The 18672-nt window shown below is 42.0% G+C and overlaps 1 protein-coding gene across 2 annotated transcripts in view; it reads left to right on the forward strand.

Annotated features, from left to right (window-relative positions):
* Positions 1-18672, forward strand: part of pof1b (POF1B actin binding protein) — a 50063-nt gene that overhangs the window by 15801 nt on the left and 15590 nt on the right. The window lies entirely within an intron of this gene.

Below are 18672 nucleotides of genomic sequence, written 5' to 3' on the forward strand. Positions count from 1 at the left end.
CAACGATACTGAATGTAGTGTAGCTTAGAGACCTGCATGGGTCGAGTTTTACCAACCCGCACCCGCCCGAACCCGTTAGGATGACTACCGAACCCGACCCGTCACCCGCGGATATCTTCAATTCAAATGTTATGGGGAGAGGGCGGAGGGGGGTGATGGGGAGAAAGCGAGAGGCAACAGATTCTTTTTTCTGAGTTTTTTTTGTCGGGGTTTGTGGACGGTGAGCAGCGGGGAGAACTTTTTTATTTTCTTTCTGAGGAGCGGCATGAATGGGGTTTTAATCAGATATACACAGCACCGAAAGCAAAATACGTGGACAAAATATTGGTGGGGACATGTCCACACCGGTCCTTAAGGAAGTTACGCCTATGATTGTTCAGATTAACTTGTCTTCTTTATGGCTTTTACTCGGTGCTTTACTGCATTTGTTTTGGGAAAATATGAGGAAAAAATAAATACAGAAAAAAAAAATATATTTTTTAAAATCGCAAAATAATTATAGGGTGGCTAATGCCAAAGAAAGGGTGACTGAAGCCACCCTTAAATAGGTCTAATGACGCTTATGGGAGGGACGATAACATTTGGGAATTGATAAATATTTGGGCGGATCCAACAGAAGCTTGAGGGGAAATAATGTCGCAGGTCAGTTTACTGCGATGCTGCACCGATGATCAGAGATGCTGCTGCTCCTCTTCCGGCTACTTCCACTTCTTAACAGCTTTAAATCCATCCATAGAAACAGACTCCTATTCATTTCAGTTCAATTCTATTTAGTGTATTTCTATAGCTCCAATTCACATCATGTCATCTCAGGTCACTTTCCAGTTCACCAGATCATCCAGTCAGATTGATTCAAAGTTTTCTATCTAAGGAAAACCAGCTGATTGCATCGACTCATTGACTCTTCAGCAATCCCTCACACTAAGCATGCTTGTAGCGACAGTGGAGAGGAAAAACTCCCTTTGAACAGGAAGAAACCTCCAGCAGAACCAGGCTCAGTGTGAGCGGCCATCTGCTGAGGCCCACTGGGGTTCAAGGAGACAGAAGCAGACATAGAAAAAGAAGCATAGATACAAAAGGCAACTGTCAACCAGCTCCACAGGCGGCCCTGTCCAGGAAACACACAGCCAGGCAGACGAGCTCCGAGCCAGCTCCCATGTCAGAGGATGAAGAGAGCACATCCAGTTAGTCACAGTCAGAGAAACAGGACTGCACTGGAAAACAGGCCAAGCTCCAACATCTAGAAACAAAGGTGTTGATGGCAGCAGCACAGCTGATATTTCTCTCCAGGATGGAGTCACAGCCAAACAGGAACAGACCAGATGAAGCTACTATGAGAAAAAGCAGAGAGAGCAGAACGTTAGAGATTGAACTAACAGATTCTGCAGAGTGGGAGAATAGAGATAGAATGAAGCAGAGAGAGCAGAACGTTAGAGATTACTTCTTGTTATTGATCTTCTGCACATGCAGGTCCCTCTGCTCCAAGCATGGGGTCACTTCAGGCACAGCCAATGATCTGACAAAAAATTGGAATTGAGCATTAAACCCAGCAGTGCTAACGTAGCCTAACAGTAAAAAAAAACAGTGATTCTTAATCTCACATTACAAAAACCAGCAGAGAAGCATCACTGCTAAGGTTGAGGTTAGTTTAGATTTGTGACATTTTTAGCTGCCAAATTATGTGGAAACGGCAAGAGGAAACCGAGGCAGAGTTTTTTCAGTACAATCAGCTTATGACATTGCACTGCAAAAACCTGAAATCTAAAAAAGTTTATTTTTCTTAAAATAAGTTTATTTTTTCTTGAATTTAGGAGTTAAGTGAGACAATTTACATTTTAAATAAGGACAAACAATTGCATAAGAGTAAATATCCTCATTGGATTGGCAAACCATCTTATTAACCTTTTCAAATTAAGGGAAAATTCACTTAATTTTACCACATTTGACTCATTTTCAGATTGTTTTTGCAGTGTGGTATTTTCAGCTGCGTTTATCCCGATGTTTTGAAGCCCTAGTGTGTTTATATATCAGACATGGGGAGGCAGGAGATGGTCACGGTAAAATACCTTTGAATCAAAACACTACAGTTAGGAACAATGATCTCAACTGTAGGCAGTCATCTGTGTAATAGATCAATACAGTAAAAACAAAGTGTCAACGTAGTTCAAATAAAGCCTTCTTGAAAAATATTTTCTTAAATCAACAGATGCTTCTCTCACAATGGCTGATTTCTAAATGGAGAAGGTGTGGCGGAGCGGCAAAGCCTGAACGACACGCAGAATAACTGACTGTTTTATCAAAGGCTGGTTGATGTGAGATAAATCCAGAACGTCTAAACAAAACAGTAAAAAAGTGAAATTTAGCTCAAATGAATTCTGCTTTAAACAGTAGAAACTAGCTGCCTGTCTGTTTGTTAGCATGCAAAGGTTTAACTTGTCCTGTTGAGAAGTCCCGCCTTTAAAAATGCAGTTGTGACTGACATTCCTTCCCCTAATGAAGCAAATGCAACAGTGACAGATTGAGGTTACAGGCTGATTAGTTTCTATGGTAGATTGGCCTGCAGATATACGCTGACATCAGGTTGGTACATGCCAGCGACACACCTGGATGAGTTATGTCCTCAGAAAAGGCTTGATTCTGATCCAGTAAAACGTGGATCTTCTGTAGTAAAAGACTATTATTGTTGAAGAAGACTCAGCTTTAGGGTGGATATAGATTAAAAACAGGTTGGTGCATTCACACAAGAAAATACCAATAGCTTTAGAACAAGAAGGCGGAGCCTAAGTTCTTGTTTCATCTTGTGTGTCACATGGCAAGCTTTTTTTTTAGAGGATTTTATTTCTCATGCTCCGGTTCTCACCATGATTTTATAGCACATCTCTTTGAAGAAAGTAAAAAAAATTCCCATACATCTGGATTGCAGCCGTTGCTTATTGCTGCTAAAATCCTACAATCCATTTTTCCAACATCAAACTTTGTCAGAAAAGTTCCAGAGAAAGTCAGGAAGAAGTAATGATAAGCCAATCTGTTCTTGTCATGTGTGCAAGTGTTGTACTCATAATAACCCTGTGAGACATTTAGTTATTGCCAATGAATAAACATTGATAGGGAGAGAACAGAACAGAGACAGGAAATGGAAGTAATGAAGAAAGTAATGCTAGTTTCACCTGAAACACTTGCTCATTGTAGAATATTCTTTAGATGTTGTTAGACTGATTAAAAACTACTGCATTCCGTAAAAGTTAATTTGATGATGTTGCAGGATCTTCTTGCCTGTGCAAAATCTCTGTCATCTGCGTCATGGCAACAACAACCTGGTCTCAGTTGGAGGGAACCGAACATTAGCTTGTTTTCTAGCCAGGAGTCTGTTCCTGATTCTGCTTTTAATGTCTAAACACAGGTTGGTTCTCAATTCACTGGAACCCGAGTATGAACTCATGTTCTTGCCATTATGTTCTTGAGAAGATTACAGGAAAATCTGGACTCGAGGAGAACGGGAGCACGCAGAATAAATCTGGGTCAACTGGAACGAAGCGTACTGATGATATCACCACATTCAGAGCTGCATTTCACCTCCGGTTATTAATAGTTTCTAGATAATAATAAATTATGACTTTCTTCATTTAGTGGAGGAATAATAATGAACACAATCAGATAAACACAAATCAAATGAAGATTTTGCCAAATTAAAAAATCGCCATGCCAACGTTAGTCAGTCTGCAGCGGCCAGGGCTAACTTTAGCCCTGGCCGCTGCAGACAGGCTAATGTTAGCCCTGGGCGCTGCAGACGGGCTAACGTTAGCCCTGGCCGCTGCAGACGGGCTAACGTTAGCCCTGGCCGCTGCAGACGGGCTAAAGTTAGCCCTGGCCGCTGCAGACGGGCTAACATTAGCCCTGGCCGTTGCAGACAGGCTAATGTTAGCCCTGGGCGCTGCAGACGGGCTAACGTTAGCCCTGGCCGCTGCAGACGGGCTAACGTTAGCCCTGGCCGTTGCAGACAGGCTAATGTTAGCCCTGGGCGCTGCAGACGGGCTAACGTTAGCCCTGGCCGCTGCAGACAGGCTAACATTAGCCCTGGCCGTTGCAGACAGGCTAACATTAGCCCTGGCCGTTGCAGACAGGCTAATGTTAGCCCTGGGCGCTGCAGACGGGCTAACGTTAGCCCTGGCCGCTGCAGACGGGCTAACGTTAGCCCTGGCCGCTGCAGACGGGCTAAAGTTAGCCCTGGCCGCTGCAGACGGGCTAACATTAGCCCTGGCCGCTGCACATGGGCTAACGTTAGCTCTGGCCGCTGCACATGGGCTAACGTTAGCCCTGGCCGCTGCAGACGGGCTAAAGTTAGCCCTGGCCGCTGCAGACGGGCTAACATTAGCCCTGGCCGCTGCACATGGGCTAACGTTAGCTCTGGCCGCTGCACATGGGCTAACGTTAGCCCTGGCCGCTGCAGACGGGCTAACGTTAGCCCTGGCTGCTGCAGACGGGCTAACATTAGCCCTGGCCGCTGCACATGGGCTAACGTTAGCTCTGGCCGCTGCACATGGGCTAACGTTAGCCCTGGCTACTATTAGCCTCGGAGGTCTGCAGGTTGCTGCGGTCCTCTCAACATCTGAACTTTTTGAAGCTGCTGCTGTCGCAGTGCATGCTGGGACAGCTGTCAGTCTGGAGGACGGACAGGTCTGCTCTGATGCATGCTGGGTAAAGAGGGAGGGGCCAGAACAACATCTGGGGACTTTGTCCGTTCTCGGTCTGCTGTTCTAGTGAACTGGAACAGTACTAGGGCTGAGGTTGATGACGTTTCACGAGGACACGAGAACGCACGAGTAAACATAGTGATAAACGGCCTTATCTAAAATGGCTTACAGTAATGTTTTAGATCACACTAGCCACAAGAATTAAGCAAAACTCCGGTTACCTTGGAAACTTGTTGCTTCTAGTCATTCTGCTTCTTAGAGAGTAAAAGTGAACGCCTACGACCTGATCTCTGCTGATTAATATCTGGCTATCGCTGCAGGTAGCAAGCCTGGACTTTGCTTAACACACCTTTGGCTCTAGCGGCCTGTTAGTGAGCTAAACAGCAAAGGGAGGGGCGCTTAACTCACACCAACAGAACAGACTATGGTGACTCAAACCTCCCACATTTTATTGACTCGGCAAATAAAGCTACAATATATTTAAATCCCAGACTTGTAATAAAGCTGCACTGCTGAACTCTGGTCTCTGCTCAGCCAAGCTGGGCCTGAGAAAATGTTCCTGATTGACTTATTTGGTTTAATCCCCACTTTGAAGTTTTCTGCTTTAAATTGTTGTGTAACTTTTCTATTTTTTTACTATGGTATGGTTGCTGCCCTGCTTTCAGGCAGAACTCACCTGAAGGCAGGTAATGCAGCTTAACTGGCTGTAAATGATTTTAGGAACATTCCGTGCTTTTCAGCATTTAAAGGTGATCAGGTTAAAGCCTTCACATTTTGTTTAAACACCTCCGCTGACGGATAAGTCACTTAAATCTTCAATTTAAGTGACGGCTGAGTTTCTTTCTGCAGCAGAGGGAAGTACCCTGCAGTGATTTCACTCCCGTTGGTCAGATTCCAGGATTATCAGTGTGGTAAACCGAGGCTTACAGCAGTGGCGACTTGTTTCATAAACTGTTTCTGATCAGCTTTTATTTATTTTTTATTGTTGTTCTTTTTCTAACGCCCCTTGTGGGTATGCAGAGTATTCAGGCGGAATATAAAGGAGGATGGTACTTGGAAGGAAGGGAAAACTGCACATCATGTTTATACGTTTACAGGAAATACATTTTTCCCATATTTTATCAAGTTTTTTTAATCACCCAAGGAATAGATGTTTTAGGTTTACTGATCTGCTACAGTTAGAAGGACTTAATGATTTTCACAGCTTTGTTTTAAACTCAATCAAGTTACAAATTCACCTTCTGCTGCTTATTGCAGTAATTAAACGTTTGCAAGTTTAAATAACTTTTCCAGGAATCACAGGTTTGGGCTCTAAAATGCAGCAGCGTTGTATTTCTGCTCTGTGTCCCTTTTGCTGCTGCATTGTCAGTGAACTGATTCCTCCCATTTCTGCAGACAATTAATTGTGCAGATCTGCGACTCTCAAAGCAACAACCACCAATCCGGCTGCGTTTGATCTTCATCTGCTGCCACACCCCTAAACCTGCTTAAGTAATTATCTCCTTGTTGGCAGTGTAATTAGTTTTATCTGCTTTTATTATCTTTGTAAGTTGGATTTCCATATTAGCCGATAATTGTTTTGTTTACATTGATGAATTAAGTTTTGCTTGGAGGACAGTAGAAATCTGCAGATGTGAGAGATATTAAATTTGGCTCAGAGCCTCCTGGACTTGATCCATGTTACCCCAAAATCCCACATCATCCATCTCCGCTCCGCCCAATCTCTGACACTCTGTGGGAGAAACACAGGTAGTGACCGCGATCATCTGACAGGAGACGATGATCTCAGTGAGTCACTTACCGGGTTAAACAGTCCAGTCCATCTCCCTGGAAAGGGGCGCAATGCGGCCGCTGGACTGAAGACAGATGCAGCACGCGTCACTGAGTGTCCCCGGTGCTGCAGTCCCAGAGAACTTGCAGGAAGCTGATCCTGGACAGGGATTCAGAACAGGCAGGATCCAGGCTTCCAGGCAGGTTCAGAGTCCAGAAGCATGACCAGGTGGACACGCACAGGAGCAGACAGGATCAGGTGCAGAAGAGCAGGGTCAGTGGAAGAGGGTAGCAGAGACAGGACGTAGAAGCAGAAATTGATGCAGGACCTTTAAACTGGTCTCCACCTTGGAGCCAGGCTCACTGGGATAAAAACTGAACCTCCCCACGTAAAGAGCCTAAAACCCAGAGGACTTTGTAGGGGAGAAACAGTGGACGATTAGGAGACGAGACAAACACAAAAACCCTCTTTCCACTGGCTGCTAGGATCCAGGACATGAACCGTGGCATAAACTGAACAGACCGACTAACAGAAAAGGACATCTAATGATCGCTGGAACTGAGCCCAATATAAGGGCAGCTGGCAGGTGGATGAAATGAATGATAATTAGGAGCTGGAAAGAGAGAAGCAGGTGAACGGCAGGAGTTATTAAGGCCAGCTATCACAGCTGATCATGACAGCTTTTGGAAGTTTTTACAGGATTTGATTAAACTTTTAAGCCTCTCGGTTTAAAATAAATATTTTGATTTGAGATGAGAAATCTGCTTCCTGGTCTGTTGAAGGACCAATAGTTTGCATCCAATCATTTAATTAAACATTCTTAGTTTTTGGGAATATAGAAGATTTACGCTCTGATCTGTAGTTACAGATCTGTTGTTATCATATTTTAATTTGACAAACCGGATCTCCATGGTGTTCTTTTTCCTGTTTGGTGCGATTGGAACTGCGGATCTTGACCTGGCCTGACCGGAGTGCAGCAAAAAATTGTTTAGCTCCGTATTTTGACGGTGAAAGACGGAGAAGACGTATGCGGACCGATGAGTGTCGGTGGATGTGGAACAGCTCTAACTGATTAACAAGACAGACGAGTGTTCCGTACGACGCAGATGAGCGCGACGCTGATGGGGGGGCTATGTGGAATCTGGGGGTTAGATTTGTCCAGATTTGAGAAACGGATATGTCCAAGTTTTTGATCATTTTTATCCATTTGAACACTTCTAGCTTCTCTGGGATTACCTGCTTCTACATCCATTACTCTGTATCTTCCTGTAAAAATGCCGCTTTCTGTCTTTAACTCCAGCGTTGCATTTTTTCCTTGAATAAACCTAATTATTTTAGGCTAATGGGATATTTTTTTTTGTTTTTATAACTAATTTCTGTGTAAACCAGCCTTTTTTCTTAATAGTTTTTCATAAATTAATTCTTTAAGTTAAATAGGTCACACCTGTTACTCAGATCACTCCACATTCTTGCCGTTTAGCTTGTTGGATGTAGGTTAGAAGCCTGAGGCAGTGACATATCGCTCCACCTGCATAATTCCTTGAAAGGTGATCCTTACAGCATAAAGACTCCCTGATGGGAGATTTTACTTTTCTGTCTTCTGACTCTAAATAGGAAAGCTTAACAATCATCAGGTTTTTAATTAGTATTTTTTTCTGTATGTTGGCAGAATGATGATTTAAGTTTCTTTTAATGCAGAACCGTATTTTAATACACAGTTTCAATGAGAATCTAAGAACATCCTGAGTGAAACAGCTCAATGAATTGGAGATATTTGACTGTACTCTGGCACCAAGACACTCATAGAGACTCTAACAAAGAGCCTATGTGGAAAGAGGACTCCTCTTCTCTTCAATAACAACCTCTAGTGTTACTTGTTCACACAAAGTCCAGAGAGGCCTGAGGCCCCGGGGCCACAGAGAGAAAAAGAACATCTGAATGATGCTTTCCTGGATGTGGATCAGTCAGTCAGGAGAGAAAAATAACTTTTTGAGTGTTAGACCAAATGGCAACCAGTAATGCAGGTCAGTTAAAATGTGTTTGATATTAGTAACCAACAGTCAGTCAGTGTAGAGCTGCAACTAATGATTATATTGCTGATCGATTAATCTGACCATTATTTTATTGAATATCGATTCATCCATTTTCCGTCACGCTTTATCCCAGCTGGGGTGGCGAGGGGTGCTGGTGTCTATCTCCAGCTGTCTACGGGTGAGAGGTGGGGTCCACCCTGGACAGAGAGGAGGGGTCCACCCTGGACAGGTCTCCAGTCCATCTCAGGGCAACACAGAGACAAACAGGACAAACAGCCATTCACAGCTAAGGAGGATTTAGAGAAGCCAATTAACCTAACAGTCATTATTTTGGACTGCAGGAGGAAGCCGGAGTACCCGGAGAGAACCCACGCATGCTCAGGGAGAACATGCAAACTCCATGCAGAACAACCCCGGGCTGGGAATCGAACCCAGAACCTTCTTGCTGCGAGGCAGCAGTGCTAACCACTGTGGCAATGAGCAGCATTTTTTTCTTAATTGATTAATAATCAGATAGCAAAAAGTTCCTTAAGGAATATTTTTTACAGAATTAAAAAAGATGAAACTAAAACTTTTCTGATAGAGCAGATGGACTGATGAATAATTGTTGTTCATGTGAAATGCAGAATATTTACTTTTGTTTATAATTTTGATATAATTCCTGCTCTGAGTGGGTCCCTCTGTCTGCTGAAGGCATGTTTTACAGTCTCTAGACTCCATTTAAATATTATTCGATTACTAAATTAGTTGATTTATTTCATTAATGGATTAATTATAATTAATCCAATTAATTGATTACTAAATTAGTTGATTTATTTTATTAATCGATTAATCATAGTTAATCCGATTAATTGTTTCAGCAGTGATTGCATCCCAGATTTCCTTTCTACTTTTTGATATTGCATCAGATATTGGATAGTCACTGAATTAAAGAATTGTTAGAAGTTATAATCCCTATTTCAAGCCAAAAAGTAAAGCCAAAAAAATGTACCTGTTTAACATGTGTAATATATATAATGTTTTTTATATGATAGCATTATATCCACACCATTCCATTGTCTTTATAACAAAAAACAAAAAAAAAAACAGAGTGAATACATGTGTATTCTATATCTCTCTACATTGAGATTGCCTCTAGTTAAGACAAATATTCTTCCAGAGAGGAAAATGGTTTTTACAAGTTAAGCTTCAAAGCAACAGTTAAAGCTGTAGTGGAGGATGTTCTTTTTCTGGGTGGATCATCTCAATCATTGGTCCTCTTAACTGTCAATCATTCTGGATATGTGTTTATGTAAGGCCGTCTTTCGTGCTCGTCCCCATGTTCTCTTACTGTCGCTACAAGCATGCTTAGTGTGAGGGATTGCTGAAGAGTCAATGAGTCGATGGAATCAGCTGGTTTTCCTTAGATATAAAACTTTGAATCAATCTGACTGGATGATCTGGTGAACTGGAAAGTGACCTGAGATGACATGATGTGAATTGGAGCTATAGAAATAAGTTGAATTGAATTGAATTAAACTACCGGTGGTGAGTCTGGCATGGTGGACAAGATTGCAAATCTTAATTTGGAAAGTAAGCTTGTATGAGCGATGCAAGCAGCAACTTTTAAACAGAGTGTGCACGAGGAGAAATGGGCTCATGCACGCTCTCACATACATTTAATAGGCGTTCCCTCTCTGGATCTACAAGATAGTGCATGTGCATTTTTTATTAAGTGGAGAGGGCAGGTCTTTTCAAAAATTTGTGAAAATGTTCCTAGTGATTTTCTAGGCGTGCTCCCCCTACAGGATATTTAGAAAACTGCTCTGCTGCAAACTACCCTCCGATTGCTCCTCACCCTGCAGCTACAGCACGCTGTCTCTCCTACAACAGAGGAATGTCTGCAGAGAATGGGTACTGTTATAATTAACCAAATATCTATATAATATAAACTAGTGTTTTTGTTTTTCTATTTTTATTGCGTCATCAACTTCAACTTCCAAAATCAAGAACTGGACCTGCACTATGATCTCCTGTATCTCACCGTAGGGCCGTTCTTGCTGACTGACTGACAGTAGGGGTGGGGATGATGGACCCCTCAATGATCACATAGGGGGTTGGAGTAGAATTTATGAATGTAAGAATGTTTCTTGGTTCTGTCAATAAAGTGGAAATTATGTTTTTTTTGGTTCTGTTGACCCTTAAGTTAGTTTTGAGTAGAACAGCATAATTATCAGGACTCACACATACTGGTTTGTCTGGTTTGATTCTAACTTGTGTCGCTGGAGCTGGTTTGTTTGCAGACACGCTCGTGTGTTTTTATCTGAACATTTCATTTTCTACGAGTATGAAAGGCATGCTGCCCTAGCAGACCCACCCATCTCCATGAAGGCTGCTCATCCGTTTAAAGATGTTTTGTTTTTCTCACCTTTGCTGTTTGCATTTTATTGCAATACAATGAAGATTTTTTTACTTTTTTTAACTGTCGCTGCAACCTTTGTGCTCTTTAGGACAACCAGCATGTTGTCTGGAGCTGGTCAGAGTTAAGATTACATAAGCTGCTGGATACCAAAGCTGTGCGTCATTGCAGCTTTTTCCCATTGTTGCTAAACCCTTACTTCAACACTGGGAACAGGTTCTGTTTTGATAACTTGATGCAGAAAACCTTTCCAGGTATGGGAGTTGGCTTTAAGGAAGATATCTTTCAATCTGTGGACAATTATTAGACCTCATCTCTGAAAAAAAATACCTCTGATGTGGCTTTCGGTTTGCTCTAATCCGATCCTCTAATCAGATGCGTCATAAATTGACAGTTTTATCACCAGGAATAAAATAACGGCTTTGAAAGCGTTTATCAGAACAAAGTGTGCTGCTGTTTTTTCTTTTCACTGAAGTTCTGGGGGGTCACATCGTTCCAAAGGCTTAGGGTTCGGGTTCCGACCTCACTCGGTCTGAAGGGATGCTTTAAAGGGGTGATAGAATGATTCTATAGGGTATCTGGTCCTTCAGGTCTCTAATAGGGTGATAGAATGATTCTATAGGGTATCTGGTCCTTCAGGTCTCTAATAGGGTGATAGAATGATTCTATAGGGTATCTGGTCCTTCAGGTCTCTAATAGGGTGATAGAATGGTTCTATAGGGTATCTGGTCCTTCAGGTCTCTAATAGGGTGATAGAATGATTCTATAGGGTATCTGGTCCTTCAGGTCTCTAATAGGGTGATAGAATGATTCTATAGGGTATCTGGTCCTTCAGGTCTCTAATAGGGTGATAGAATGATTCTATAGGGTATCTGGTCCTTCAGGTCTCTAATAGGGTGATAGAATGATTCTATAGGGTATCTGGTCCTTCAGGTCTCTAATAGGGTGATAGAATGATTCTATAGGGTATCTGGTCCTTCAGGTCTCTAATAGGGTGATAGAATGATTCTATAGGGTATCTGGTCCTTCAGGTCTCTAATAGGGTGATAGAATGATTCTATAGGGTATCTGGTCCCTCAGGTCTCTAATGGGGTGATAGAATGATTCTATAGGGTATCTGGTCCTTCAGGTCTCTAATAGGGTGATAGAATGATTCTATAGGGTATCTGGTCCTTCAGGTCTCTAATAGGGTGATAGAATGATTCTATAGGGTATCTGGTCCTTCAGGTCTTTAATAGGGTGATAGAATGGTTCTATAGGGTATCTGGTCCTTCAGGTCTCCAATAGGGTGATAGAATGATTCTATAGGGTATCTGGTCCTTCAGGTCTTTAATAGGGTGATAGAATGATTCTATAGGGTATCTGGTCCTTCAGGTCTTTAATAGGGTGATAGAATGATTCTATACGGTATCTGGTCCTTCAGGTCTCTAATAGGGTGATAGAATGATTCTATAGGGTATCTGGTCCTTCAGGTCTCTAATAGGGTGATAGAATGATTCTATAGGGTATCTGGTCCTTCAGGTCTCTAATAGGGTGATAGAAGGATTCTATAGGGTATCTGGTCCTTCAGGTCTCTAATAGGGTGATAGAAGGATTCTATAGGGTATCTGGTCCTTCAGGTCTTTAATAGGGTGATAGAATGATTCTATAGGGTATCTGGTCCTTCAGGTCTCTAATAGGGTGATAGAATGATTCTATAGGGTATCTGGTCCTTCAGGTCTCTAATAGGGTGATAGAAGGATTCTATAGGGTATCTGGTCCTTCAGGTCTTTAATAGGGTGATAGAATGATTCTATAGGGTATCTGGTCCTTCAGGTCTTTGATAGGGTGATAGAATGATTCTATAGGGTATCTGGTCCTTCAGGTCTCTAATAGGGTGATAGAATGATTCTATAGGGTATCTGGTCCTTCAGGTCTCTAATGGGGTGATAGAATGATTCTATAGGGTATCTGGTCCTTCAGGTCTCTAATAGGGTGATAGAATGATTCTATAGGGTATCTGGTCCTTCAGGTCTCTAATAGGGTGATAGAATGATTCTATAGGGTATCTGGTCCTTCAGGTCTTTAATAGGGTGATAGAATGGTTCTATAGGGTATCTGGTCCTTCAGGTCTCTAATAGGGTGATAGAATGATTCTATAGGGTATCTGGTCCTTCAGGTCTTTAATAGGGTGATAGAATGATTCTATAGGGTATCTGGTCCTTCAGGTCTTTAATAGGGTGATAGAATGATTCTATACGGTATCTGGTCCTTCAGGTCTCTAATAGGGTGATAGAATGATTCTATAGGGTATCTGGTCCTTCAGGTCTCTAATAGGGTGATAGAATGATTCTATAGGGTATCTGGTCCTTCAGGTCTCTAATAGGGTGATAGAAGGATTCTATAGGGTATCTGGTCCTTCAGGTCTCTAATAGGGTGATAGAAGGATTCTATAGGGTATCTGGTCCTTCAGGTCTTTAATAGGGTGATAGAATGATTCTATAGGGTATCTGGTCCTTCAGGTCTCTAATAGGGTGATAGAATGATTCTATAGGGTATCTGGTCCTTCAGGTCTCTAATAGGGTGATAGAATGATTCTATAGGGTATCTGGTCCTTCAGGTCTCTAATAGGGTGATAGAAGGATTCTATAGGGTATCTGGTCCTTCAGGTCTTTGATAGGGTGATAGAATGATTCTATAGAGTATCTGGTCCTTCAGGTCTTTGATAGGGTGATAGAATGATTCTATAGGGTATCTGGTCCTTCAGGTCTTTAATAGGGCGATAGAATGATTCTATAGGGTATCTGGTCCTTCAGGTCTTTAATAGGGCGATAGAATGATTCTATAGGGTATCTGGTCCTTCAGGTCTCTAATAGGGTGATAGAATGATTCTATAGGGTATCTGGTCCTTCAGGTCTCTAATAGGGTGATAGAATGGTTCTATAGGGTATCTGGTCCTTCAGGTCTTTAATAGGGTGATAGAATGATTCTATAGGGTATCTGGTCCTTCAGGTCTTTAATAGGGTGATAGAATGATTCTATAGGGTATCTGGTCCTTCAGGTCTTTAATAGGGTGATAGAATGATTCTATAGGGTATCTGGTCCTTCAGGTCTCTAATAGGGTGATAGAATGATTCTATAGGGTATCTGGTCCTTCAGGTCTCTAATAGGGTGATAGAATGATTCTATAGGGTATCTGGTCCTTCAGGTCTCTAATAGGGTGATAGAATGGTTCTATAGGGTATCTGGTCCTTCAGGTCTCTAATAGGGCGATAGAATGATTCTATAGGGTATCTGGTCCTTCAGGTCTCTAATAGGGCGATAGAATGATTCTATAGGGTATCTGGTCCTTCAGGTCTCTAATAGGGCGATAGAATGATTCTATAGGGTATCTGGTCCTTCAGGTCTCTAATAGGGTGATAGAGTGATTCTATAGGGTATCTGGTCCTTCAGGTCTCTAATAGGGTGATAGAATGATTCTATAGGGTATCTGGTCCTTCAGGTCTCTAATAGGGTGTGTAACATTGGTTGGGCTGAAAATGGCATATTAGCTGTTCTAAGAGCCCTAATGCAGCCTGGTTAAAAGCCCTAGAATGAAACCACAGGTTTTCTTCCTTTTATGGTGTGATCATGAATATTTAGATGAGCTGTGCTCTGATTGGTTGGTTTACAACGAGCCAAGCTGCTGAGCAAAGACGCATCATAGCAACAAGCACTCACTCACTGAAACCTCACGTAGTTGATATGGTAGGGGGACCAAATGTCCTCTTTTTCCCCCACATGTCCTACTTTTCAGACCTGAAAAAATGTCGGGGGGTGGGGGGGGTTGGATTTCGAAGTTGTCCCTGATTTTGGTTGACTACAGTGCCGCACATAGTTGAAACTCGCCGGGCAGTCGAACCGAGCCGTCAGCTTGGGGGCTGGTCCGGGAATTCCGGCGGGCAGGGGCAGGGAGCCAGCGGGGGACGGAGCGACCAAACCTGACCCGGTGATGGGAGCCTGGACTCCGGTGGCTCCCAGCCCCCCCTCCTCCATCTGAGGATGGGCTGCTAAGGTCCAGTCCAGTCAGAGGCCCAGCAGTCCACATCACTCCACCCCAAAGCCGCACAGAAAAAAAGTGTCACCCTCCTTCAGCCGCGCGTCAGAACTAAATTTGTACAAGCATCAAAAATGAAGCAGCACGCACGTTTTTGCTGCTCTTGCTTCTTTAGGTGTGAACGTAGCATCACATTAGCTAGCTTCCAGCCATGGCGTCCTGCACAAGCATTTGGGGGTCGATTCGTTCATGTGCCAGGGTACGCGCACAGGGGGGAGGGACAAGCAGACGACCGTGATTGACGTGTCAGGAACCAATTGTGTACAACAACTTAACATTGTCTTTTGTGATAGGTTGGGGCTATTCATTTATTTCTCACTGTAGCGGGGGCCGTTTATTCTAGTTTCACTCCCAGACCTTCTGTTCCACTGCTTGCTAAGCGGCTGTGGGGAGATCTTTATGCCACATGGTAAAAAATGCGTCAGAAAAGATCTCCTGCACCTTCAAATTATGAATAATATCATATTAATGTGACGTGTTTCTGTATTGACTTACTTGACCCAAATTAAAGTTTAGATGTTTGTACAATTTTAATAGGGAGATTATGTAGATAAACTATGAGTGTATTTTAAGGCTTTAAGATCAATTAAAGCAGAAACGCTGAAGCTGAAAAAGGCTTATTTGGCTGCAAGCTTTAAACTAAACATGTAATTACTCAGGAATTTTAGCCATCTGGTTAAAGGTTAGTTCCTCATATGTGTGAAGATGCCTGGTGTTGCTATTGTTGTCCTGTCTTCCTCATGAACAATGGCTAGAAGACACAACATTACCTTCAGATAATTATAACTATGAATTTCCAGTTTAACAGGCACTAATTTTTTATTCAAATGCAATCAGATGCATCCAGATACAACAAAATAATTGAAAAAGAAAGTTTATACACCTCAAAGTGAATAGATGTCACACTGATGAGCATGGATCCATCATGATATTTGCTCACTCAGGAGTGTGAAATTCCTCCAATGACGGGCCTTTTCTACCGAGCTCATGTGGAATGCTGTTCAGCTACTTCTGGCCGACATTCTGGTTTTTAAGAAGAGCAAAACATCTACGTTCTTTCTACTCTGCATAAGTGGGAAAAATGTAGAATTCATACCAAATTGTCTAATACGGAGGTTTTCAATAGGGGGACCGTGACCTCTAGGGGTCCTCAGAGGTACTGCATGGGGGGTCACGAAAGTTTTGGTTGATTAGAGTTTTTTTTATATTCCCTCCTGCAATTTTTCCACAAATTGAAATGTCTTTAAATCCACATGAACATGAATTCAACTCACTGTAGCTCCATCTTGCCATCAGTCTGGGGGTCCTTGGCCTGGAAAACAGTGAAGAAGCCTGGGCTAATATACAAAAAAATACATATATAAAATAGCTAAATTCGTTGTTTAGAGCGGCTTGTTCTGTCGGTGGCGCTCAGAAGGTTAATACTGGCGAACAGAGGACATTTTCATATCAAACATTTACAACGTTTACAGAGACCTAATTTGGAAAATGGAGAGTTATTGAAGAATGCTGATCTTTGCTTTAACCAGAAACTACTAAAAAGAGACGAGCATTATCTGGATCTAAGCAGGTAAACTAGTGCAATACATTAATCTTAGTAATATAAGTTAATAATAGATTATTTTTATGTATATTTCACCACTAAATGAACATGAAGAGAATCAGACGCCGGCTGTGTGAAATATCGGAGATTCAAAGAGTCAGAAGGGAAAATAAACTGTTTGTATTAAAGTTATTGCAGTGAACAAACAGCAGCCATATTAGTTTTGTGAGACTTTCACCCTTGGAATCTGAATTTCATTTGCCTTCTTTCTAACGCCTCAGGCCATGCTCTATTTCAGCTTTTCCTTTTTCATTTCATTACTCCTAGATTAAAACAATCAAATTAGATTCTAAATCACTTATTGTGCCTTGATGATTTTCTCTCTGAACAAGTTATGATAATTGATAATTAAGCTTTTAAGACAAACAGGACTGAAAATAAGCTATTTCTTGAAAATAAGGGGCCATTTATATCATTTCATACATTTATTTCCAGACCTGCTCAGGAGTTTAAGCTATTTCCAGTGTAACATTTTACAGTTTTATCTCAGCAGCAGGGGGGGTTTACCTCTAGGCAATACTAGGCAGCTGCCTAGGGCCCAAAGCTCCTGGGGGCCCCATAAAACTCTGTTTACATATATGGTTAATACAACTATTCCCTATTTGTGCACATTAATTATGTTTTTGATTAAAATCCTTTCACTAAAATGCCATCAGAACGCTGATAATATTAAGTGTGTCTCAGCCCCCCCCCCCCCTTCAGTGTCCACCATATTGGATCAGTCCATTTGCTGCACATGTTCAGAAAGGTCCAAACAGACAGCAGCAAACCATTTGAAAACAAACCATGCAAAGAGCAGTGTTGCCAACTTAGCGCTTTAGTCGCTATATTTAGCCACTTTTCAGACCCCTCTAGCACTTTGATTTCTAAAAAGCTCCTAGCGCCAAATCTAGAGACTTTTTTCTGCTACTGGAGACTTTGGAGACAACATCTAAAAGCAGCGAACTCTGCTCTCCAGAGCGAGTAGATTGGTAACCCCGCCTCCTGCTCTCCTCTATCTTGTCTGCTGTCATGATTCATGCAGCTATTATTTCATCCAAATGAAAAATGGAGAACAGATAAGCAGATCATGGCTTGTCTACAGTGAAAAGAAGGACTGGGTTATTTACTTTGGCCTTTTTGGAAACACAGGAAGGAGCAATCAGCTAAGTGAGCTTAGTGCTTGGAAAAAATCTTTCATTCCTTTAGAGACAGCATGAAAAGTCAGCTGAGTACAAAACAGAGAGAGGAAAACAAGAAGAAAAGGGACAAGAAGAGAGGGACACAACCTAGAACAGATAATGGATGTCTATTCTATTAACATTTATCTATCTGGAGAATGGGGCTGCTTTATGTGTTGTCTTCTCTATTCAGAGGGCCCCCTGCCTGTCTTTGCCTAGGGCCCCAAATTTCCTAAATCTGCCCCTGCTCAGCAGTTTTTGGAAAAAAGCCCTTTCCAATTAAATCATGACAATGCTACTACACTGCAAAAAATATAAATAAGTGTTTGTTTTTTTCTTAAAATAAGGGATTTTTTTTATTGAGCTTGTCTTATTGCAAGTGCATATTATCTAATAATCTTATTTTAGGAATAAATATACTAATTCCATTGGTAAATCATCTAAATTATCAACTCAAATTAAGGATAAATACACTTAATTTAAGAATTGATTACTTATTTCTAGATAGTTTTTGCAGTGTATATGCACAAGCCTAACCAATCTAAAAGCTGTCGATTTTTACAGAACAGGGTCTGGATCTGTACCAGTCTTATAGATCTTCTCCTTCAGTCTTCAAGCAGACATTTTATTGCCGGTTTAATTTCCATGTATATTTCTCCATTTTCTCTGACTTTGCTCAGTAGCTGGTGAGCAAGAATTCACTTAGTCTATCTAAACTCCTTGAACCCCAGTGGGCCTCAGCAGATGGCCGCTCACACTGAGCCTGGTTCTGCTGGAGGTTTCTTCCTGTTCAAAGGGAGTTTTTCCTCTCCACTGTCGCTACAAGCATGCTTAGTGTGAGGGATTGCTGAAGAGTCAATGAGTCGATGCAATCAGCTGGTTTTCCTTAGATAGAAAACTTTGAATCAATCTGACTGGATGATCTGGTGAACTGGAAAGTG

This window comes from Cyprinodon tularosa, unplaced genomic scaffold (genome assembly GCF_016077235.1).
Source record: "Cyprinodon tularosa strain WSP-4 unplaced genomic scaffold, ASM1607723v1 ctg828, whole genome shotgun sequence".
Lineage (NCBI taxonomy): Eukaryota > Metazoa > Chordata > Actinopteri > Cyprinodontiformes > Cyprinodontidae > Cyprinodon > Cyprinodon tularosa.